Source organism: Hirundo rustica, chromosome Z (genome assembly GCF_015227805.2).
Source record: "Hirundo rustica isolate bHirRus1 chromosome Z, bHirRus1.pri.v3, whole genome shotgun sequence".
Lineage (NCBI taxonomy): Eukaryota > Metazoa > Chordata > Aves > Passeriformes > Hirundinidae > Hirundo > Hirundo rustica.
In genome coordinates, this window is record NC_053488.1 from 12,042 (window position 1) to 36,704 (window position 24,663).

A 24,663-nucleotide genomic window follows, 5' to 3' on the forward strand; every position below is an offset into this window, starting at 1 on the left:
GCCGAATCTTTCCGGAATGCATCTTCTAATGAATTCCGAATCCCTGGTTCTTGTTTTCTCTCAGGAGATTCAGAGCAGGGAAAAGGAAGCGCAACTCTGCCCGACTCACTATTGCCATGACACGAACTGCACGGAAAAGGCAAAAGCCAAGCAGGGCCGTGGTCCCAGAGACGTTTTAATTGCTGATATAAAACCGTGACAGGGAGAGCAGCATCTCCCTTTCTTTTAAGGAAGTCTTTTCCCGGATAGGATCTCATTAAACATGGCTGGAAAAGAAAAACATCCCATTTACAGGATAACATCTCCTGGCGATGAAGGCCCTTCCAGGCTTGAAACGCGAGCCGCTCCCCAAGAAAGCACGGATATTTATCTCCTTCCTGCCATAAAGAACTCCTGCAGGACGGCTGGAAACCGAGCAGGAGCCTTGCACGGGATGGGAGGCGCAGCCTAGGATAACTCAGGATCACTTCAGCTGGAAAAGAGCTGCAGGATCCCCTCCCAGACCAGGCTGCAGCCCCTTCCCATGAGGAAATCCCTGCTGATTCCTCCCCTGGCACAGCTCGAGGCCGTTCCCTGTTCCAGCCCAGGAGCTGGGAGGAGGAGGAGGAAGGTGGGATCATCCTCCCAGCGTGTTCCGGCCACTCCGGAATCTCTTCCTGCCTGACAACGGCTCGCAGGTGGCACTCGATGACCTTGGAGGTCTTTTCCAACCTCAGCGATTCTGGGATTCTCCAGACCAGGTCCCACAGCGTTAAATGAAAATGGAATTTAATCTCCTACGTGGATATGGAAAAAAAAAAAAACAAAACCAAAAACCCTCCTGGTGCTTTTAGTCCCTTTTCAAGAAGTTCTATCAAATAAATGTCTTTGGCCAACTCCATTAGGGAGCAATTAGACCTTAATGGCCGTCTAAATCCATTATCAGTGGACATTTAACCTTGCAATATTTAAAGATAATATTTAATTTGAGCAAATTAATGGGCTGCCTGTGAGACCAAAGAGATCTACTTAGGCTCTCTGGTTTTCCAGCGGGGATATTTCCCTTCGGATAGCGTGACAGGGAACCGGGCGAGTCGGTCCTCACGTTCGGAGTTCGGACAGCACGGGGTTCAAAGCAGAGCAAAATCTGCAAGAAGCACCTGCTTTTACCCCGTTATTTCCATATGCATCCACAGCTCTTTTTGATCAGGTCCAGGGACACCTTCCACCACCCCAGGCTGCTCCAAATCCTGTCCAGCCCGGCCTTGGGCACTTCCAGGGATCCAGAGGCAGCCACAGCTGCTCTGAGCCACCCTCCCGGGGAAGAATCCGGCATCACTGAGGAGGAGCCCTGATGCTGGAAGGAAGCAACGGACGGGCACCAAACCTCGGGAAGATCCATCAGGAAACCACCAAAATCCGGGAGCAAAACCCAAACAAATAGGGCTGTGCCTTCTTAATTTCAGGAATCCCAGCCTTGGAAAGGTTTTGCCTTTGGAGCCTCCCTCTCTCTCCACACTGGGAGAAGATAATCCGGGCCAAGAGCCGTCCCTGAACTGGGCCTCACCAACCCCTGGCGTTTCTCACCCGTGGCTTTGGGGTCAGAACGATGATCCCGGCCCTGCCGGAGCAGGAGAACCGGGCTGTGATTACACGGAGCTCCTGTCAGAGAGGAATCTGCAGTACATCGCTAATGTGTAAATGACTAAATAACTTAATTAGGTGAAATGAAGTGCACTCGCAACCGCAGATGCTTACGCCGGATCGGGATGATGCGGTGTGGGGGAATATATCCCTGGGTTTGTTTTTTTTTTTAAAATATGTTTCTGTTGAACGCTAGGCCAAGGAAACGCAGAACGTGCACCGGTGAGAAGGATGGCAGGGAATATATATATTTTTTTTTAAAGGGAAAAATGTGGAGCTGGAGCACATCTTTATTCCCAGAAATCAGCCTGGGGTAGTGGATGAGGGTCAGAACAAGGCGAGTGGTCAAGTCCCAAAGCGTTCCGGGACTCCAGGAAAGGAAAGTCAAAGTTCCCAAGCTGCAGTGCCCAGATAGCATTTCCCACGTTATCTTTCCCAGAGTTGTTAATTAGCTGCCTCTAATGACAAAGGGAAATAGCTGTTTGCCAGAATTCCAAGGGAGACAGACACCAAAAAAAAAATTCCTAAATCCAGGATTAGGCAGCGAGCTGCCCAAATTTTTGACGATTCCATACGGAACCGTCACCGAATGAGAAGTTCTTCCTGAAAGTCCTCTCAGGAAAACTCTAAAGATCCAAACCCTTTTCTAGCTGGGGAAAATGAAGTTATCCCAACGATTTCGGGAGGGCAGAACAGCTCTCGTGGATGGAAGGCAGAGCCGGGACCGAGCGAAAAGTGTCGGAATAACGAGCTGGAATCCGTTGCCATTAGTCACCGCCCGGGAAGCGAATCCCAAGCCGCTCATGGCGGGGATGTCGAGCAGCGCAGAGACTCCCTGGCACTTGGAAGGAATTTTCTAGGATGAGATGCAAACGGTGAGGAGGCAGATCTCCCCTCTCTCGAGGTCCAAAGGAGAACTGTACCTCGCAGGAAGGGGAGAGGAGGTGCTCGCCTCTCCCGGGAAGTGTCACCCTGGGAAAGGCCTCCATTTCACATCTCCTCCTTGGGAGCCAAGCGAAATCAATTAACTCTGCAACCGGAACCAATTAACCCTCGGAAAAGCACGATGCCGAGCGCAGCGGCGCTCTTTAACAAATGGCACGAACGGAAGAAATCCCTAAATAAGAAGGGAAAACGCCACGGCCCGGCATCTCCTCCAGAGACAGCGGAGGCCTTCGGGGGGAGGTCTAAAACCCGACCCAAACTCCCCCAAATTGGGGATTTCAATAGGGGGACATTGGGGTGGGATTCATCCTGTCTAACTCCAGCCACCGCCAAGCGGGGCCGCCGTGCCGGAGCCGGCTTTCCAAGCGGGATGAACTCGGATCCCTTGAAAGAGACACCTCCAACCCTTATCTTGGAGGGAGATAAAGCCTCCTTATCTGCAGGGAGGCACCTCGACGCTTCCGCTCGATGCTCGATCGAGATGCCAGCGTTTGATCCGAGTGGCAGCGGGGAGATGGGTGCCATCTGTGACACGAGCCAGCAGCCCGGCCTCCCTTCCCTTCCCTTCCCTGGCTCCCGGAACAATGCTCTGCCTGCAATCCCCGTCAGCTCTCAGCTTTGAATTCGCTCCTGTCCTCATTCAGCTTTTTGGGGGGTTTTTTTGCCCTTTTCCGATCGAATTCGGAGCGTGCCGGACAGATTATCCCGGTTTGCTGGTGACTCCCTCCCGAAGCGGCTCTTTTCCGACAGCAAGGGGCAGGGCAGGGGGCTGAAACCGGCAAAATATCTCTAAATATGCTGAATAAAATTCCCAAAGTGAACAGGCGGCACCGGCGAGCCCTCGCCCGTCCCTGTTCCCCGCGAGGGCTCCGTCCACCACAGGCTGATTTTTCCAGCACTGAGCTGAATAAGAGGAAACAAGTTTCTCTTCTAAAAAATGAAAAAAAAAAAAAAAAAAAAAGGAATAAAGCTGCTTCTTTTATAATCCTGCACTTTCTGTTTAAGCTCCTGCTCTTTTGGATTAAGGGAAGAACAACTCGCCATTAGGGCCTGCCCTGTTTATCAACATCACCGTTGTGCCCGAGAGCCGCAGGATTTATTTTACACTTCAAAAGACGTCTGGAACCAGTTTTATCTCTAGTTAAAAGTTTCGATATAATATTTAATAGAACTCATCCTCCCCTTCTAGTCAGATATTGGGTTTGATGGCTACAAGCGCTCGCAGGGAGGGGGATTCCGGGAGTGGAAAAATGCAAATAAAAATGATTTTAGCTGCTCAGTTCGGGCTTGCAGGGAGTTTCACTTCCTTCCTCCCCTCCTAAAGGGTAAAAAAAGAACTTTTTCTGCACCTTAGACAAGACTTAGACAAGAAGGTTGGGATTAAGGGGGCAGGAGTGGGTGCCTCAGTCACATCCAGGCAAGCCCACGGGCTGGACGCAGGAGAAGCCTCGGGTTTGGGATGTGTATCACACTCACAAAGAAACGGCAGAGCCTTCGGCTGCGGCTCTGTGCTGCCAAAAACCTCGGTTCTGTCCCCAGCACCCCGATTCTGCCTCACAGCTCCCACATAAAGAAGGGCTTTTCCCGTCCTGAGTCACTTCATCTACGTTCTCCATAAATTTCCTTTCGATCTGACAATATCCTGGCGCTTCGGCCAAACTGGGGTGGGGTGGCTCAAAGGAAAAAGGAACAATTTAACGCCAATAATTCCCCGGGTAAAGGTTTCACCGCCTCGACGCGCGCAAGGAGAGGATAAAAGCCGAGCTCTGCCTTTCCCTTCTGACCCTGGGTGTCCTTCCAGGTTAACTTCCTAACTGGATGGCAACACCTTCCCAGGATTTGGCCCTGCCGTGGGCAGCATCGCCGCTCCACGCTGACCAAAGCTCTCAAGCAAAGCTCCAACGCGCCGCCGCTAATTAAAGCCCCCTCCATAATGCAGAGATGCCGGGTTGAGAAAGGGATCTATGGAATAAAAACGGGGGAAAATAGATATGGAATGTGAACAAAGAATACGTGGCATATAAATCAGATTTACAAACAAATAGCTGCGTATTTGGAACAGGGAATGTCAGTGAGAGGGAAAAGCCCGATGTCCGTTCGGTAACGCGCCGGGTCATAAATTACTGCTCTAATTTGTGGTGTTTACAAAAGAGCTAATTTTAGGAACGGGAATTTTCCTCTGTTTACCCAACAAGATGCAGGATTTCCTAAGTAAGTATATGTTTCCAAAGAGTATAAAATCAACAAAGGGATCAGGGACAGAAAAGCCGAGTGAAGCGACGCTTGCTGACAACTCCCACCCCGAATAAAGAATCGTCTGGGCTCTGCTCGGGCCCTCACACATCATCTCGTGCACAATCCAAGGAAAACCACGGATCCGGGAAAAGCGGGAGCGCCGAGAGCTCGGACGCTGCTGTGGATGAAGGCAGGTAAAACTTCCTCGAGCTCTCAGGCCAATTCCATCCCTGATGCTGCATCTGCTTTACCAGGAGCCCCATCCCCGCTCCTCTCCCAAACTCCCTGCTGCCACTTCTCCCGTACAAAAACGAGGAAAACTCGGCCGTGCCCTACGGAAGCCTCAGCCTGCGCTCCCAGGCGTTCCCAAAGTCCCCCCAAGACAGCCTCGTGCCGCCGGAATCCCAGCCCCGTCCTTCCCTGCCTGTCTTTGTCCCTGAAATCCCACAGATGTCCTCTCGTCGCGTGCCAACGTTCCGGCCTCTCCTCCCTGCTCAGACAGGGACGCGCCCAAGGAGCAGCGCCCGGCAGAGGGGAGAGCCCAGGGAGGTTATCTGCGTGTGCCAGCTTTGCTCCCGGGCTGGAAGTTGGTATTCCAGCCGCAAACTTCTGCCCTGGAAACGCTGCCGGACCCTTCAGAGCGGCGGCCCCGGCAGGTGCTCCCGCAGTGCGAGGCCGTAATTCAATCAAGCCTTGGGCTGACGTCAGGAACAAAAACAACTCAAAGGCTGTTTGCGAACGGGCCCAGAACCCCCGAGATTCAATTAGAGCCTCGATATTCCACGGGGAATCTTATTTAGCTGGATTTAATATCGCCAAAGCTCGGGAGCGGTTATTTATCAAAGAGGTCGAGCGCATTTAAATGCACAGGCAAGGGAAAAGCACAATCCCAAATTTTCAGGAGCGGCGCGGGCAGGCAAACGGCACCGGGAGCGAGCGCGATTTTGAGCTACTGCAGCACGAAGAGACGCCAAGCCCTGTTTTCTCAGGGATTACAGCCGTGCCCAAGGACGAACCCAGAGGTTCCCGTGCTGTCCCATTCACGGAGCCCTGCGGATCCCCGGCAGAAATCCCGATCGCAGCGACCTCGATACTGCAGAGGGCTTTGGTTTGGGGTTTGACCTACACCGGGCTGGGAACACGGCGTGACACGCACCCGTATGGGATGGGGATACACACACACACATATGGGATAGGTATACACACATACACACACATGTATGGGATGGGGATACACACATACACACACGTATGGGATGGGGATACACACATACACGTATGGGATGGGGATACACACATACACGTATGGGATGGGGATACACACATACACGTATGGGATGGGGATACACACATACACACATGTATGGGATGGGGATACACACATACACGTATGGGATGGGGATACACACATACACACACGTATGGGATGGGGATACACACATACACATGGGATGGGGATACACACATACACACACGGATGGGATGGGGATACACACACACATGGGATGGGGATACACACATACACACACGTATGGGATGGGGATACACACATACACATATGGGATGGGTATACACACACACACACACACGGATGGGATGGGGATACACACATACACACATGGATGGGATGGGGATACACACATACACACACGTATGGGATGGGGATACACACATACACACACGTATGGGATGGGGATACACACATACACACATGGATGGGATGGGGATACACACATACACACATGGATGGGATGGGGATACACACATACACACATGGATGGGATGGGGATACACACATACACACACGTATGGGATGGGGATACACACATACACACATGGATGGGATGGGGATACACACATACACACACGGATGGGATGGGGATACACACATACACATATGGGATGGGTATACACACACACACGTATGGGATGGGGATACACACATACACACACGTATGGGATGGGTATACACACATACACACACGGATGGGATGGGGATACACACATACACATATGGGATGGGGATACACACATACACACATGGGATGGGGATACACACATACGCACATGGATGGGATGGGGATACACACACACATATGGGATGGGTATACACACATACACATATGGGATGGGGATACACACATACACATGTATGGGATGGGTATACACACACACACACACGTATGGGTTGGGGATACACACATACACACACGTATGGGATGGGGATACACACATACACACACGTATGGAATGGGGATACACACATACACACATGGATGGGATGGGGATACACACATACACACACACACGTATGGGATGGGGATACACACATACACACACATATGGGATGGGGATACACACATACACGGATGGGATGGGTATACACACATACACACATGGATGGGATGGGGATACACACACACACACATATGGGATGGGGATGCACACATACATGGATGGGATGGGGATACACACACACACACACATATGGGATGGAGGATACACACATACACACAGATGGAATGGGGATACACACACACACATGGATGGGATGGGGATACACACATACACACACACACGTATGGGATGGAGGATACACACATACACACAGATGGAATGGGGATACACACACACACACGTATGGGATAGGGATACACACACACACACACGGATGGGATGGGGATACACACATACAAACACACACGTATGGGATGGGGATACACACAGAGGATGGAACACACAAACATATATGGGATGGAGGATACACACACGCACACAGGATACACACACACATACAGGATGGAGGATACACACACAGGATGGAGCACACACACGTGTATGAGATGAGGGATACACACACACAGGATGGAGCACACACACACAGGATGGAACACACAAATACATAAGGGCTGGGGGATACACACACACACAGAGGATGGATATACGCACACAGCATGGATACACACACACACAGCATGGAGGATACTCACACACAGGATACATACACACAGGATGGATACACACACACACACAGGATGGATGTACACACACATACACACACAGGGTGGATATACACACATATACACACACACAGCATGGATACACACACACAGAGGATGGGGGATACACACAGACACAGACACACACAGGATGGATACACACACACACACAGGATGGATACACACACACACACAGAGGATGGATACACACACACACACAGAGCATGGATACACACACACACACACACAGAGGATGGATACACACACACACACACAGGATGGATACACACACACACAGGATGGATACACACACACACACACAGGATGGATACACACACACACACAGAGCATGGATACACACACACACACACACAGGATGGATACACACACACACACAGAGCATGGATACACACACACACACACAGGATGGATACACACACACACAGAGCATGGATACACACACACACACACAGGATGGATACACACACACACACACAGAGGATGGATACACACACACACACAGAGGATGGATACACACACACACACACACAGGATGGATACACACACACACACAGGATGGATACACACACACACACAGAATGGATACACACACACACACAGGATGGATACACACACACACACACACACAGAGGATGGATACACACACACACACACAGGATGGATACACACACACAGGATGGATACACACACACGCACAGAGCATGGATACATACACACACACACACACACACACACAGGATTGATACACACACACGCACACAGGTGACTAAGAGGGAACCATGGAGACATGTGACAGAGAGCGACGCGTGTGACAAAGCAGCGTGTCTCCAGACACATCCCTGGGACTGAGGGCACCCCACACACACGCACACACATGTATACGACAAAGCAGGGTGCCCTAACTGCCCACGTGACACAGCCAGGTGCCACATGATGAAGCAGAACCCACACACAGCACACACATGTGACCGAGCATGGCACACACGACCCAGCAGGGCGCCAGGGGGTACAAAGCCAGGCGCCACACACGCGTGACGGGATCCCATACATACATCCCCCCATTCCCCAGCCCAGGGTGCCACACACACACACGCACAGCGCTGCCCTGCCATCGGGAAGCCGGGCACAGGGCAGGAAGGGCCGGAGCTGGCGGCAGCGCTGCCGGGAACGCTGCCAGGAGCGCTGGCTGTCTGCATCCTGCACGGCACCTGCCGTCGCTCCGAGCCCGGAGCCGGAGCCCTTCCCCTCTCCCGGGAGCCTGGGCTCCGCGCCCCGTGCCAGGGTGGCCGCCGACGCCAGGCCGAGCGCGCCGGCCAGGTTCCGCGATGCCGGCTGGACGCGCACCAGCGCTGCCAACAATGGCACACGGACGCCGCGCTGCTTACTACCAGGAGCAGGCTCCAAAGATGTGGTGACTGAGCACCGACGACGCTCCCAGCATCCACCCAAACCGTCCCATTTCTCCATCCACCTGGCTGGATGTAGGCTCGAGTGGCTGGCATTTACCTGGGAGGAAGGAATAATCACCCCAACCTCTCTCTCTGACTTTTTCTTAAGAGGCTTTGCTAGGAAAAGAAATTCCATTATAGCATTTAAAAAAACCCTAAATTAAAAATGAATTGAGAACTTGGGCATTCCGACCCTCTGCTTTGCCGGGGGTTTCGCCTGCCGATGGCTCTGAGATGAAAATTTAGCAGGTGAGCGTTACCAGGCCAGGAATTTCCGGGCTGGAAACCTGCGAAGGGCACAGGGGTGGAATTTGGGCACAGGACACCTCCCAGACGAGCAAAAACCGGTGGAGGCCTCTCCACATCTCGTTGCCATCAGGGGCGGGAGGGAATCTGGCGAGGACCTTTCCCAATAAATAAAGGCAAATCCAATGATTGCAGGGAGCGGGACGAGGCAGAGCAGGAGCTCCACGGAGCAGGCACTGGCAGATGGCACACGCTGTAATATACACCTAGATTCATTTTCTGTGCTACATTCCCAGGTCACACCGGCTTTTCTCTCCACCCTGCTAAACGGGAAAAGAGCTTTAAACCAGAGCCGCCCCTCTGGTTTAAATCAGGATATCGGCCCCTGAAAACCACAGGGCACCGGGGCCTCCTCCCTTTTTCCTGGGATTTGCAGAGCCCCAAATTTCCAGCTACGAGGAGTTTACCGTGAGGAGGAAATGTTTGAGCTGTAAAGCTTCCAAAAGGACTTTGTTTATCAGAGCAGATGAAGGGGAAAAAAAGCTCAAGGAATCATTTGAAGCTCAAAGCAAAACTGTTTATAGGACAGCTTTTAGTGCTCCAGGATTCCAGAGAGATTTCAGCAATTAGCAGCACAAAGTTCCATAACTTAATCCCATTCTATATGTTCACCTGGTTTAGCTGCCCCTGCGCTATTTGAGTTTTTCCCCGTTACAAATACTGCGAGGGATTTGCCGATCCTATAGAAAAATAACAAGCAGCTTCTTCACAGCATTCCTGGGATCCCAAAGCAGGGGCTTAAATCCTTTGACTTCCTACATAAGGAAAATATCCAAGTAATGCACAAATTCTCTTTAAACAACGGGTGGGGTGAGGGGGGAGATAAAAAAATTAAATCACTTTATTCCTGCAGTAGCAAAAAACATAAAGTGATGAAGGATGAAAATTTGGATTCTTTGTGCCTAATTCACGTTCCTTGGGAATTCGGGCGGCGGAAGGCACTTTTGCCCCTGACAAAAATCCGTATGAATTTGGGAGTACAAATCCAAGGGGACAAAAACAAATTCACCTCACATGTTTGGTTTTATCCCCTGAGCAAGCCTTGCACTCCCACTGAACTGCGAGCCAGGCCTAAGTTCCCCGGTTTAACAAACCCACTGGGTTCCAGGATCCCTCAGACGCCGGGAACAAGGAGAACCTCGGTTCCTGCGAAACTTGGCAAGGGCAGGCGGAGCGGAGCGTCCCCGCACCAAGTGACATTTGGCTGGGCGCGGCCCCGGAGCATTTCTGAATTATTAACAACATTCCGGAGGCCTGACGAGGATGCCAGAAAAACACCTCCGATCGCCCGTCTCCATCCTCCGAGGGGAAGGACTGAGCTGGGTTTCTCTGGTTGATCACCACGACAGGCCCAGAGCTCCCAGAAACAGCCGAGGGATCGAAGGAGGAGGGTACGATCCGGGATTTCTGCTCTGCAGCTCGGAGTCCCGCTCCTCTTCCGGGCTGGCTCGGGCCGTTTCCAAATCCCAGAGCGAGGAACTTTCGCTGCCCCCACGGAAGTGCCTGGGATAGGGCTCGGAGGGGAGGAGGATCCCGAGTAAACATAGCTGCAGGGATGGGAGGTAACAGCATTCCTCTTCTTCTCCATCATAATTACGAAACATCAGCCGTGGAAAATAGGGAAGGAGCGGATTTCGGGGAGGAAAAGGAGCCAGGCCCGGGACCCAGGCAAAGGTGGGAACGCGGGGCGACGCAGCCAAGCCAACACCCAAACCCCAGAACGTTCTCCCTCTTCTCTGGCACATCCCGTGAAAAACGGGGGCTCCCCTTCGGAGCCACGGCGGCACTGCTCCCTTTTCTAAAGCAGGTTTTCAGTCCAAAATCTCATTTTGGTTTTTTTTCCCCCCGGCTCTTTTTTATTCTTTCGAATGGCATTTGTGCAGGATAAGCCCCCAAAGGCATCCCTCGCTTCTCAAATCCTCCCTGGAGCGCAGGCTGAGAGCAGCATCCCAGGTGTGCCTCACCTGAGCAGCTCCAGAACATCCTCCCAGGAAAGCCTCGGTTTAATTCCATACAATAACAAAACCCTGCAGCTTTCCCACCAGGCCACGCTCCCAAACCAGACTGTACTTAAAAAAAAAAAACAAACAACCCCACAATATTCGTTCTAATTTCCTCACCGAACACCCCGAATAAAAAAAAAAAAACCCAGGAATTTAAACTGTGCTGGATTTGTGATTCCCTCGTTAGAGATGTATTAATTTGTCGCTCTAATGCAGGCCAAGCCCTAATCAAACTAATGGCAAAATGAAAAGCGAGGATTTAAATCCTTTAAAGGGACTTTGCTTGATTTGGTCAGGGCAAAGATTGGAGATTTTTCCCTTTTTTTCTGGGCCACGGGAATGGCCAATGATAAAAATTCCGGTTTTCTCTGATTCTGCTCCCACCCACACGCTATTCAAACAGCTACAGAGTGGGCAATCCAGAACAGATGCTCCCCAACGGAGGTAAAATTCCAGCCTTTAAATAGCAGGAGCAGAAACTGAACGGAATCAGGAAGATGTGGGCTTTGATTAACGGATAAAAAACCGAAATATGTCAAATGCGACAGACCCGGGGAATTCTTGGGGGGAAAAGCCGCTCCAAAATCCCATCCCCAGCCATCATCTCTCCGTTTCATAGCCTTAACAAGGATAAATTTCAGCCACATTTACTGCGGGAGCGATCGCAAACTCCTCCCCGAATTTTAGGGGGTGCGAGAAGACGAATTTGATTTTGGCAAAAAAAAAGGGCAAAGAAAGCAGGGGAAATAAAAAAGCGAACCCCCCGCTTGGGCCCGACGAGCGTGCATTGTGCGGTGGAAGTAACAGCTATTAAATCACTTTCCAAACGCGATCTAAATCGCAGGGAGCTCCAGGGGACTCTGCTTCCCCGTCCCTCCAGCCTCCCCCGGTTCTCCCAGCGCGGGTCAGAGGCTCGGGCCTCGGTTCAGCGCCCCGCGCCGAACACCTGCAAACATCAAGCAGCAACTCCTGGTCCCTTCCCGGCCTGACAAAAGCCTTTCATGTGAAAAACCGCTCCCTGGGAATGTCACGGCTGGAGCTCAGGTTACATTCCTTTCCCCCCCCACACCCCCCCCCCCCGGCGGCCCTCCCCGCCTCGGACCACGGGGAGAAGCCATGTTTGTGGAATTCCGGATTGAAAGGCAACGGGGGCTTTACTTTCCGTCGCAAATCACAACACGGCGTCACGGATTAGCTGAGGGAAAAGCCACGGGGATGACTCTAAGCAGGAATTATTCCCACACTTCCTAAAGTCCGCTTAGTTTCACTTCCCTGCTTGGGATTACTTTGGGGCGCCGGGTGGTTCGGTTGTTTTGTTTTTTTTTTTTAAATCTGCTTTTTTTCCCCCTCTAGAAGAGAAGTTCGGGGTTAACGCAGAGCATCTCAATAAATCTGGTTCGAAAGAGGAACGTTTAAAGGTGGGAGGGAGAACTTCCAGGTGGAAAACCGGGATGGTGCAATTCCCTGTTAGCCATCCGCATCATCAGAAGAACAGACCACGGCTGCTCTTACTCATGGGGCTGCCTAGAGCAGCATCCAGGTACTCCCAGACGCAATCCCGATTTCCTGGCTCCTCACGTCCCTGCCTGGACAAACAATAGCCACCCGGTCCATCCTCGGGCCACGCGTCCGCCCCGCGCCCGGGAGCAGCCGGGGGAATTAACCCCCAAGTTTTTGGGAAGCGCCGCTGACCGGCTGCAAAATTCCCAATTTGATAAGGCAGCAGCAGATGCTGCCAGTGGAAAATTCCCTCCCTTTTCCCTTCCACAGACACCCCTCGCAGCCATTGTGCACACGAGCACCAAGGCACGGCGCTTGGCCAAGCTTCCCCTCCGTGCTCCGCCACCAGACAGCGGGGAGGGCAGGGAATTCTCCTGGAATTCCGTCTGGGGCAGAGTTCAGGTGTCGCTTTAAGTGGTCTCCATCTCCTTACTCCTAACTTCCTGCAGCTCGTTAACTCATCCTCCCGGCTACGTGAGGATGAGTGGAAATCCCCCCGATATCACTCCCTGCTCCGATTTGTCCTCCCGATCCAAGGGAGTCCGGAGAAGAGGTTTAGGAGGAATTATTAAATACAACTCCGGAGTCGTTCGCTGCGGGCCCAAGCGGTGGTTGCTGCACGGACTGGGCTCCGAGCACGACAAATCGATTCGTCTGGCACGACCACCGCGCGCTCCTCTCCGGTGAAAACAGAGAGAGTGGAGGTTTTAGACCCGGCCTCATCACTCCAAAAATTCGGTCAGAAAAGGACAAAAACCGGGATCCAAACCTACGGCTCGTATTTGGAAAGTTCTCCGAGTTGCTGTATCCCGACATAAACAAGCTGGCGAAGATAAAACAAACCCAGGCCGTCATTTGGGAAGGCTGAATAGAATAAAAGGCACAAAATGAGAGTTTAGGTGGAGACCGAGCAGAAGAAACCCGAGCGAGGTCCGAGCAGAAGAAACCCTGCACCGGAGAGAAAAAGCCAAACGACGCGCCGGTGCTGTTAATAAAACACCCACCGAAGAGAAGAGGAGCCTTGAACTGAGCAAAACCCACCACTATCAGGTGTGAAACCCCCGGCAGCGAGGGCTTTCCCTGCGTTTGCCCAGGAAAGCCGTGCCCGAATTCCCGGCCGGTGCGCCGGCACGTGGAATTGGCCGGGAATCGAAAACACTGCTACTCCCTACCTGGACGTAGAGGCAGGGAAAAGCAGCTGCATCCCAGAGCGGGGAAACGTGCCACGGGGATCTTTGGGAGTTCTCATTTGTCAGGCACGTAAAAGCCTCTCCATAAACTTGAGTTGCCAGACAATTATTGTCCGCACATGTTCTACCGCAGAGAGCTCCGAGACGGCTTTTGTCACCCCGCTCCTGTTTTTAGGGAGATGCCCGTCGGCCCTAGCACAGCCAAAGGAACAAATCGTGCACCTACATTTCAGGAAGCTCTTCCCAAACACTCTCCCGTCTCCAAACGAAATGCCCTGGCTTTAAGCAGCAAGAGAAACTCGCCGGAATATTTTCAATCCCAAAAAATATTCCATCAGCAAGCAGCCCTCCCTGATCCTAAAGACTTCTTTTCCCGGTGCTTATTCCCGGGTACTTGTGTTATTTATTTAACCGCAACAGCCTTCCATTCTGCCTTAATTCTAACGCACAAAACTCATTTGCACACCAGAGGTTTTGACTATCGTCCCCGACAGACAAAGAGAGGCTTTGGAACTGGAAATAAAAAAATTCTCCGAGGCTGAAATGACTACAGGAAAAAGAGAAATCTGCTGTAAAACCAGAACAATCTTAAGCAATGATTAAACAGAGGAGAAGTCCGGGGGTTTTTTTAAATAATCAGAAACGCGTGGCAGTGCCCTAAAAACCTCCCAGGCTGGTGGAAATAACCATAATAACAATAATATCAGAATAGATCAGAATCAGAAGAACCAGCGCCCAGGAATAATTCCGCCGCAATCCGAACGAATCTGCTGCCCGCGAGAGATTAAAGCACCACAACAAAGGTAATGCCTACGGATAAATAAATCCCAACGTTCTGGCTACGGATGGAACAAAAAGAACGGTACATACTTGAGCCAGTAAAATGTCCACTTGCCAAGGAAGTTGGTCCATTTTTCCCGCTGCTCACAGGAGGTGAAAACATCTAAAAAAAAAACCAAAAAAAAAACAAAGAGGCATTACTAGGGCAAAAGAAGCGATTCCCCAGCGCGGTGGCAGTCCAAAGTTCCTCGCGCATTCCTCAGGAGTTTCTCTCCCCCGAACCGTCGGCCCCCGGAGCCCCGCGAAGGCGTCCGGATTCCTTCCGGCGCCCCTCGGCGCCGGCGTCCCGCTTTTCCGAGGCTCGCCGGCTTCCCGAAGGATGCGCCCTTCGAGCCGCGCCCGCGCCCGGCGGCGCTCTCCGGGCCGCCGAGGAAGCGGGGCTCGCTCCCCTCCGGCCGCCCACAAAGGCGGAAAAAGTTGGGACGGGTCGCGACCTTGGTCATCGAGGCGGCGACGTCCGCTTCCATCCCGCTCCGGGATCCGCCTGCCGCGCGGGAACCCAAATAATAAGAACGCAAAGTGCCACCTGCCCTAAATTCTCATTCCGTCTCTCCCGCCGAGCAATTGGAAGCCAGGCTCGCTCCTCGCCCCCTCTCCCTCCCTCTCGCGCTCCTCTCTCTCTCTCTCTTCCCAGCGTTTATTCCGACCCTAATTGGTTTCTCCCTTCTCCGACGTGTCTAGTGGATAACACGCACCTTCCCTGAGTCAGAGCCTGCGAAAAGCCAAGGAACAAATGGGGAAAGCGCGCCGAGAAGCGGAGAGGGGGCCGCGAAGCTGCCGCAGGCTGCGATTCCCGGCCAAACTTCCCCGAGCCATCCCTGGGAAGCCGAGGCCGGAGCAGCAGCGGCGGCCCGGAGCGCGCAGGGGGAAGGGGGGGGGGCTTCAGGAGCAGACCTGCCTCTCCCAGCGAAAGCTCTTCCCTAAAAGAAATAACTAAGTGGATAGAGAGATACTCCTGACATATTGGGGGGAAGGGAGGGGACGGGGAGAGGAAGGAAGGGGCCGGAGGGGGAGGGGGAGCCTGACAAAACTAGACAAGTGCACGCGTCCGGCGCAACGTTCGGCCTCCAAAGCGGCCCGGGGGGACAAAAACCCCCCCTTCCCTTCCAAAATCACCCCCGAATCCCAGCTAGGCCCGGCAGGAGAAGGTGGGAGCGGTTTAGAGGCCGGCAGAAGGCAGAGGAGATTTCAGGGCAAACTTTAAAACTGAGGCGGTGGTGGATTTCTTTGCACTTTCCGTGTGCCAAAATCGAAACGAGGCAAGAACGGGAAGGAGAATATCGGCGGCTCGTTAGCAATTAATCAGCCGGTGCGCCAACGAGGCTCGGAAACCTAAAGCGCGACACGAGCGCGATGTCGGGAGGACGGAATGATGAGAAATGGTCAGTTTTCGGGGCGTTTCTTTTGGCAGGAATTCTTTGAGCCGTCCGAGACGTGAAACCAAGCTGCGAACGCGCCTGCATCTCCCATCACACACAATCAGAAAGGCTAAAAATACTCCGGGTTGGTTTTTTGGGTTTTTTTTTTTTTTTTAAAAGAGAAAAAAAAAAAAGATTTACCATGCTTCTAGCTGCTGATTAAAAATTACCCAATGCACTTAGAGCACAGTTTGGGGTTGGTTTTGTTGCTTTAGGGTTTGGGGGTTTTTTTTGGCTGGAATTTTTTTTTTTTTTTTTTTTTTTGTTAACGGAGCAGCTAGAAGATATTTTTATTTTTTTTTTACAGCTGTTGCTAATTTCCACCGTTGTTTCTTACCGCACTGAAATCCAGTAAATCACTCAGTTCTTTGTCCGTCCCTAAGGCAGCCATTCGCTGTTGGTGATGCATTTTAGCAAAATCACACAAACCTAGAAACATGGAAATAACCGCAATCAGAAATCCCGAGCCTTGCAGGAAACACAGTCGGATTTTGCTTTTTCGAGAGGGGTCGGGGGGGGTTGGGTGGTCGAGAAGAAGAAGGGAGGGAAAAAAAAAAAAAGATGGAGGGGCAGCAAAAAAAACCAAACAAAAAAAAACCAACAACAAATAAACAACCAACAAGGAAAAAAAAAAAAAAAGGCGATATTGTATTTCCAAAGAGGCGAGCCAAACCCGGGAACATCCACTCTTAAACCCAAATCCGGAGGAGAAAAAACCAGGCAAAGCCTCGCTCCCGGAGCATCATTTATGCAACAGGAGGTTCAGCGAGGAATCAACGAGGATCCCAGAGAAGAAAACTACAGCCATCCGCTCCCAACTTTTTCCCTTCTCCTTCTTCCACGCAAAGTAGCGTTTCGGAGGCAGAAACGGCAAAGAGCGAGGAGGAAAAAAAAAATAAAAGAAAAAAAGCCACGGCGAGAGGCGAAGCGCAGGTTCCGGGGACGGGGAGGGGGGGGCAGCGGGGGACAATTAGCCCCGATTCCTAATTTGCGGAGAGGAGAGGGGGGGGAACGAGGCCGACAACAACCCGGGAGCGGCTCGGGCCTGTGCGGAGGCAGCGCCCGGGGGGAGGGGAGCCGAGGGAAGGGAAGAGGGAAGAGGGAAGGGGCGCGGAGCCCGGCCCAGCCCCGCGCCCGCCGAGCCCCGGCGCCGCCTCCGTACCCGGCGCCGCCGCTCATGGAGCTCCGCGCTCGGCTCCCGCCCGCTCCCGCCGCACTTTTCCGAGGCTTCCAGCTCGGCTTCGCCCGGCTCGCGCACACATGGCCAACGCGTTTATACGGGGCCGCGGACGCACGTGACGCGGCCGCTTGGCCGAAAGGAACGAGATTTTTTTTTTTTTCCCCCCCTCTTGGATTACCCCTTCCCTTCGTCTTTTTATTTTGGATTTTTTGGGGTTTTTTTTTAATCTAGAATCCCGCTTTGTTTTGGTCGCTTCGCTGCCGCCCTCCCCCCGGCTCGATTCCCAACGCCAAGCTTTCCCATTTTCCCAGAGCATCGCCGCAAACTTTGCAAAAGCAGCCCCTCGGATTTACGCGCAAGTTTTTGGGGATGCTGCCAGCCCCCCCTCTTCCTCTCGCCCTTCCTTCTGCCGCTTTTATTCCGTATTTTCCTCTGGCAGGCCGGACACCACTCGAAAGAACTCCTCGGAGTTCATTTTCCGGTAGGAAATAAAGCAGCGAGTCCCCGCGTCCGCACCTTGGTGTATCTCCCACACGTGTCTATGCAATGTATATACAATGTATAGATTTACACAGCCCGGAACTTGCACTTTCTTTTCTTTCTTTTTTTTTTTTTTTTTTTCAAATAACACATCGGGATCGACAATTTCAATCAAAAAATAAAAATGAAAGCAAAAAATAATAATAATAATTAAAAAAAAAAAAAACCACAGACAAGTTAGTCTAACAGCAAATTGGAACTTTACCTTAAATGGCCACAAATATGTTCACAATATTCCAAGGGGGAAAAAAAAGAAAGAAAGAAAAAAAAAAAAGTAATAAAAATAATCAAAATAAAAAGAGAGGAATCTTCTGCCAAAGTGCTTTATTGTCTCACACGTGTGTGACCCTCCAAAACCACCAAAAAGTATGGAAAGTGTCAGTCCTGCTCCGGGTTATTCCACAGCTTTACAGGCACACTACACCTGGCTTTGTTGGGATTTGGGGGGCCCGGCCACCGACCACAAAAAAATATAAATTAGATTTTTAAAAAATTTTTAAAAAATTAAAAACCAATGAAAAAAATAAAAATAAGGAAAAAAAAAAAGGTCCGACAACTTTTGCCCTATTGTTTTTACAGACACATGGTGACGGGCTCGCAGCGCCGCGGCTCTCGGGGACTTGCCCCCTCCTTGTCCTTCCTTTAAAAAAAAAAAAAACAAAAAAACCCAAAAAATACCCAAATCCCGGAAAAAAAAAAACCAAAAAACACCAAAAAAACAAACCAAACCAGGCGACTCCCCCCTCGGGGGAGCGCGGGGCCGCCCGTTCCCCAACTTGGTCCAAGTTTAGAGCAGCGCCCGCCGCCTCCTCCGGCTCAGCAGCGCGGCCTCCCCCGCCGAGCCGCGGCCGATCGCATCCCGCCCGGGCAGCCGCATCGCCCGCCGCTCACATCCGGGCAATGCCCGCCGCCTTATAAGCGCCGCCGCCGCCGCTCGCAGACAATGACGAGGAGGAGGAGGAGGAGGAGGAGGAGGAGGAGGAGGAGGGCGGGAGGAAGCGGGCGGGACGGCGCGGCGGGGCTCACAAGATGGAGGGACCCCGCCGCCCCTCGCTGCGCCCCTCACGTGTTCCCGCGCAAAGCCCGCGGGGATCGGCGCCGCCGCAGCGCCCGGCCCGCGCCGCGGCCCCCGGGGCGTTCGGCCTCTCGGCCGGCAGCGGCGCCGGGAGGGCTTCCGGCCCCCTCGGCACAGCCGGGAGAGGTTCCAGCACACCCGAGAGGGGTCTCAGCACAGCCGGGAGGGGTTCAAGCACACCCGAGAGGGCTTCCGGCCCCCTCGGCACAGCGGGCAAGGGTCTCAGCACACCCGAGAGGGGTCTCAGCACCCTCAGCACACCCGGGAGGGGTCTCAGCACACCCGAGAGGGGTCTCAGCACCCCCGGGAACTGTTTCAGCACATCCGGCAAGGGTCTCAGCACACCCGAGAGGGATCTCAGCACCCTCAGCACACTCGAGAGGGGTCTCAGCACCCTCAAGCACACCGGACAGGGGTCTCAGCACACCCAGCAAGGGTCTCAGCACACCCGAGAGGGGTCTCAGCACCCTCAAGCACACCCGGGAAGAATCTCGGCACACCCAGGAGAGGTTCCAGCACCCTCAGCACACCCGGGATGGGACTCAGCACACCGAGAGGGGTCTCAGCACACCCGAGAGGGGTCTCAGCAGCCTCAGCACACCCGAGAGGGGTCTCAGCACACCCGAGAGGGGTCTCAGCAGCCTCAGCACACCCGGGAGGGGTCTCAGTACATCCGTGAGGGGTCTCAGCACACCCGAGAGGGGTCTCAGCACACCCGGGAGGGGTCTCAGCACACCCGAGAGGGGTCTCAGCACACCCGGGAGGGGTCTCAGTACATCCGTGAGGGGTTCCAGCACACCCGAGAGGGGTCTCAGCACCTTTAGCACACCCGGGAGGGGTCTCAGTACACCCGTGACGTGTTCCAGCACACCCGAGAGGGGTCTCAGTACACCCGTGAGGGGTTCCAGCACACCCGAGAGGGGTCTCAGCACACCCGAGAGGGGTCTCAGCACACCCAAGAGGGATCTCAGCACACTTGAGAGGGGTCTCAGCACCCTCAGCACACCCGGGAAGGGTCTCAGCACACCCAGGAGAGGTTCCAGCACCCTCAGCAACACCCGGGAGGGGTCTCAGCACCCTCAGCAACACCCGGGAGGGGACTCAGCACCCTCAGCACACCCGGGAGGGGTCTCAGCACAGCCAGGAGAGGTTCCAGCACCCTCAGCAACACAAGGGAGGAATTTCAGCACCCTCAGCAAGACCTAGGATGGCTTTCAGCCCCCTCAGCACACCCGTAAAGGGTTTCAGACCCCCCCAGCAGGCCCCCGAAGGGTTTCAAATCCCTCAGCAAACTCCGTGAGAGGTTTCAGACCCCTCACACACCCGTGAGGGCTTTCAGGCCCCTCATCCCTCCCAGCCCTCAACAAACCCTGTGAGGGGTTTCTCGTGCCCTCAAACCACGAGCAGACTCCGCGCCTTGTTCCAGCCCCATCAGCAGTTACCTGGAGGGTTTCAGCTCCCGCCCGATGGGTTTCGCGACCCTCCGCCACGATGAGACGCCGTGATGGGCCTCCGGCTCCCATAGATCCTCCGAAGGTTCCTGGCGCTCCCGGCCCTCAGCCCAGCCCGTGAGGGGGGCTCGGGGCTCGCTCCCCTGAGGCGGGGGTTCGTGCCACTCCGCCATGAGAAGTTCTCGCTTCGTCCCCCAGAGGGGCTCGCGTCGCTCTGTGAGGGGGCTCGCGCCATTCCGCCCTGAGGAGCCTCGCGCCGCTCTGAGGGGGCTCGCGCCATTCCGCCCTGAGGGGGCTCGCGCCGCTCTGAGGGGCCTCGCGCTCCGCTGCCCTGAGGGGGCTCGCGCCGCTCTGAGGGGCCTCGCGCTCCGCTGCCCTGAGGGGGCTCGCGCCGCTCTGAGGGGGCTCGCGCTCCGCTGCCCTGAGGGGGCTCGCGCCGCTCTGAGGGGGCTCGCGCCGCTCTGAGGGGGCTCGCGCTCCGCTGCCCTGAGGGGGCTCGCGCCTCGCTGCCTTGAGCCGCTCGCGCCGCGTTCTCCAGAGGGGCTCGCGCCACTTCGCCGTGAGGGGGCTCGCGCCTCATCCCCGAGGGGGCTTCGCGACACTCCGCCATGAGGGGCTCGCACCTCGTTCTCTTCAGCCGCTCGCGCCTCGTTCTCGCGAGATGCTCGCGCCATTCCGCCCTGAGGGGGCTTCGCGCCACTCAGCCGTGAGGGGGCTTCGCGCCATTCCGGCCTGAGGGGCTTCGCGCCATTCCGGCCTGAGGGGCTCGCGCCGTTCCACCCTGAGGGCCTCGCGCCGCTCCGCCGTGAGGGGACTCACGCCATTCCGGCCTGAGGGGCTCGCGCCGTTCCACCCTGAGGGCCTCGCGCCGCTCCGCCGTGAGGGGACTCACGCCATTCCGGCCTGAGGGGCTCGCGCCGTTCCACCCTGAGGGCCTCGCGCCGCTCCGCCGTGAGGGGACTCACGCCATTCCGGCCTGAGGGGCTCGCGCCGTTCCACCCTGAGGGCCTCGCGCCATTCCGGCCTGAGGGGACTCACGCCTCATCCCCCTGAGGGGGCTCGCCGAAGGAGCTCGCGCCTCGCTCGCTGCCTCGAGCCGCTCGCGCCTCGTTCTCCTGAGATGCTCGCGCCATTCCGGCCTGAGGGGCTCGCGCCATTCCGCCCTGAGATGCTCGCGCCGCTCCATCCCGAAGGAGCTCGCGCCTCGTTCTCCTGAGATGCCAGCGCAATTCCGGCCTGAGGGGCTCGCGCCTCGTTCTCCTGAGATGCCCCTGCGCCGCTCCGCCCCGCCCCGCCCCGAAGGAGCCCGGGCCCCGCTGCCCCGAGGAGTTCGTGCCGCTGAGGGGGCTGGCGCCGCTCCGCCCTGAGGGGGTTCCCGCCTCGGCCGGGCCTCGGTTCGGGCTTTGCCCCTCCCCGCGCCCTCGGAGCACCCGCGATGTTTTCCCGCCTTCGCGCCACTGCTGAAGCGCCGTGAGGGTCTCCGTCCCCCTCAGCTCCCTCAGCGTCCAGCAAACTCTGTGGAGGATTTTCAGCGCCTCAGCCGCGATCAAGACCCTCGAAGGATTTCAGCCCGCTCAACCCTCGGCGCCCCGCGAGAAAGGTAGGTTGGAATTATTCCTTTTACAATGGGGTTTTTTTGGGGTGCTGAGCCCGCAGTGGGGCTGGTGCACAAGCAGGTCGTGGAAATGAAAATAAGGGAATGCGGAAAGGCAGAGGGAGGGGGAATGATATAAAATCATGGAATGGTTTGGGTTGGAAGGGTCTGTCACTAGACCAGAATGTTCCAAGCCCCATCCATCCTAGCCCTGAACACTTCCAGGGATGCTGCCTTCAAATTAATGATGGATTTGGTTAATAACGGGCTGTGAGGTTTTATTTGGGAATTAAGTAGGAAAAGGGCTAACCCAACTGCCACCCCAGCCCCGGTATTATTAATTTTCCATTTTTAATCCTCTGGATTTTATACTGTCCCCATATGTCCTATTTTCAGCAAGCCTCAGGAATTCCATGTGGACAATTGGCTGAGCAGGGGGTGGGTGCCTTTGGCCACCTCAGAATTCACATTATCAGACTCCCCTTTCCTAGAAGTGTCCAAGGGCAGTTAGGATAAGGCTTGAACAAGCGGTCTAAGGGGTGGAGCTGGACGATGCTTGAAATCCCAAAGCATTCCCCCAATCCCCGTGGTGGTTGTGAAAACAAGGTGATTCATGTTACGGAGCTGCAGTAGCTGATGGCATGAGTGAATCCATGTGATCCGGAGCTGCCACATTGGGTTTTGTCATAAAACAGAGGTGGAACGAGGTTGCACTTAATAAATTTTATAGGCTAAACCCCCAAATCACCGAAGTGTTTGTTTCTCCGCTTCCCGAAAATAAACAAGTGGGAAAACGGAGCAAAAAAAAAACCCTTATAATTTCCATGCAGTTCCTCCTTTTGAGCTTCCTTGTTGCGGTGTCAACACGAGGCTTGTTTGGGTTAGAGGGGAACATAAACTCGATCATTTCAGTGCAGCTCAGCAAAGAGTGTGCTCCATTCATTGCCTCGGAAATACTGCTGATTTCCATGGAAAGGTACTCCCGGAGGTGGGAAAATATTCTTCTGTACTCGTCTGAATTCCGATTAAAATTTGGTTTGTTTTCTAATTCCCTAATGAAAGAGGATGTTTGATTTCAATTAAAGCGAAATGTCATCATTTTCGGTTGTACTAATGGATATGGAATACTGCGGTCCATTAGGGAGAAAACAGTGGATTTGGGGGAAGGCCAAGAGGTGCAGGGGATGTAGAGAGATTTTCCATGTATTTTCAATTTTTGTAATGGGCATATGTAGGTCATTACGGAAATCCATGGGTTGTGATGACAGGAGTACAGAAAATGCAATAAGGCCATCCCTTACCGAGATTTCGGCAGGAATTGTTTGCGTTTCCTAAATATGGAAAAATGTTTGGCCGGGGCGTGGAGTAACCTGGGCTTGTGGAAGGTGTGGCAGGGAGGGATGATCCTTAAAATCCCTCGCCCTGAGCCTCTTCCGGCCCAGCCTCGAACGATTCCAGGGCTGGGGCATCCCCAGCTTCTCTGGGAATATCATTTGGAGCGAGCCTCTGGGAGAGTTGATGAGGTTTAACAGTTTATTCCCCCGTGTGGTGTTCTTTAAATTATTGAGTGTTCTTTGAAGTCTCTCCACCGCTGGCAAAAATTTGTTGTTGTTGTTGTCATTATCTTGTGTTCTATCCTATTTCTGTTATTGCTGTTTGTTATTGAGCCTGGACCCGGCGATGGCAAGGGACCCTTCGGGCTGAGCCCCATCCCTCGCTTGTCCTTATAATTGAATTAAAAGCTGCTGTAAAAAATGCATGGGAATAAGAATGGGAGAGGGATGAAGAAGGGAATAATTGGGGGAATACACGGCTGGATTAGTTATTGTCCCAATTAGCTGCCTGAATTAGCTCCTTGACGAGGAACACAGAGGGAAGAATAAAGGGCTATCGGTGACAAGGCCAGTTTTTAGGGAAGCTGCTCCTCTAAGTGTATTAGGATTGCAATATAAAGAGCTGCGGGTTTCACTTAAATGGATTTTGATTCTGCTTCTTTTTCTACCAGTAGATTTGTTTCACTTCCATATTAATCTCCTTTTATTAAACCATAGAAATTCCAACCTTTGTTGTTGCGGGAGCAGCCTGGGACATAATCTAACTTCACACACAAATACAAGTATTCGCGCTTAGTGAAGGGGTTGAGGTCGGATTTGAATCCCGCGGGCTGGACGCACGATTAGGCCGCTTCCAGGTCTAGGAGAAGTTGGTTCTTTGGGGTGGACGTGGGGAAGGAGCTGAGCGTCCAGCTCTGAAATAAGCGAGGCTCGTTTGTGAGGTGGCTCAGCTCGGGGCTGC

The 24,663-nt window shown here is 53.7% G+C and overlaps 1 long non-coding RNA gene across 1 annotated transcript; it reads right to left on the reverse strand.

Annotated features, from left to right (window-relative positions):
• Positions 1 to 15,140: 15,140 nt before the first annotated feature.
• LOC120765548 (uncharacterized) lies at positions 15,141 to 19,105 on the reverse strand. The gene is made up of 3 exons (XR_005704453.2): positions 18,454 to 19,105; positions 16,866 to 16,957; positions 15,141 to 15,213 (listed from the first exon to the last, which is right to left on the reverse strand). It is a non-coding gene; the product is annotated as an uncharacterized LOC120765548 (long non-coding RNA).
• Positions 19,106 to 24,663: the final 5,558 nt, after the last annotated feature.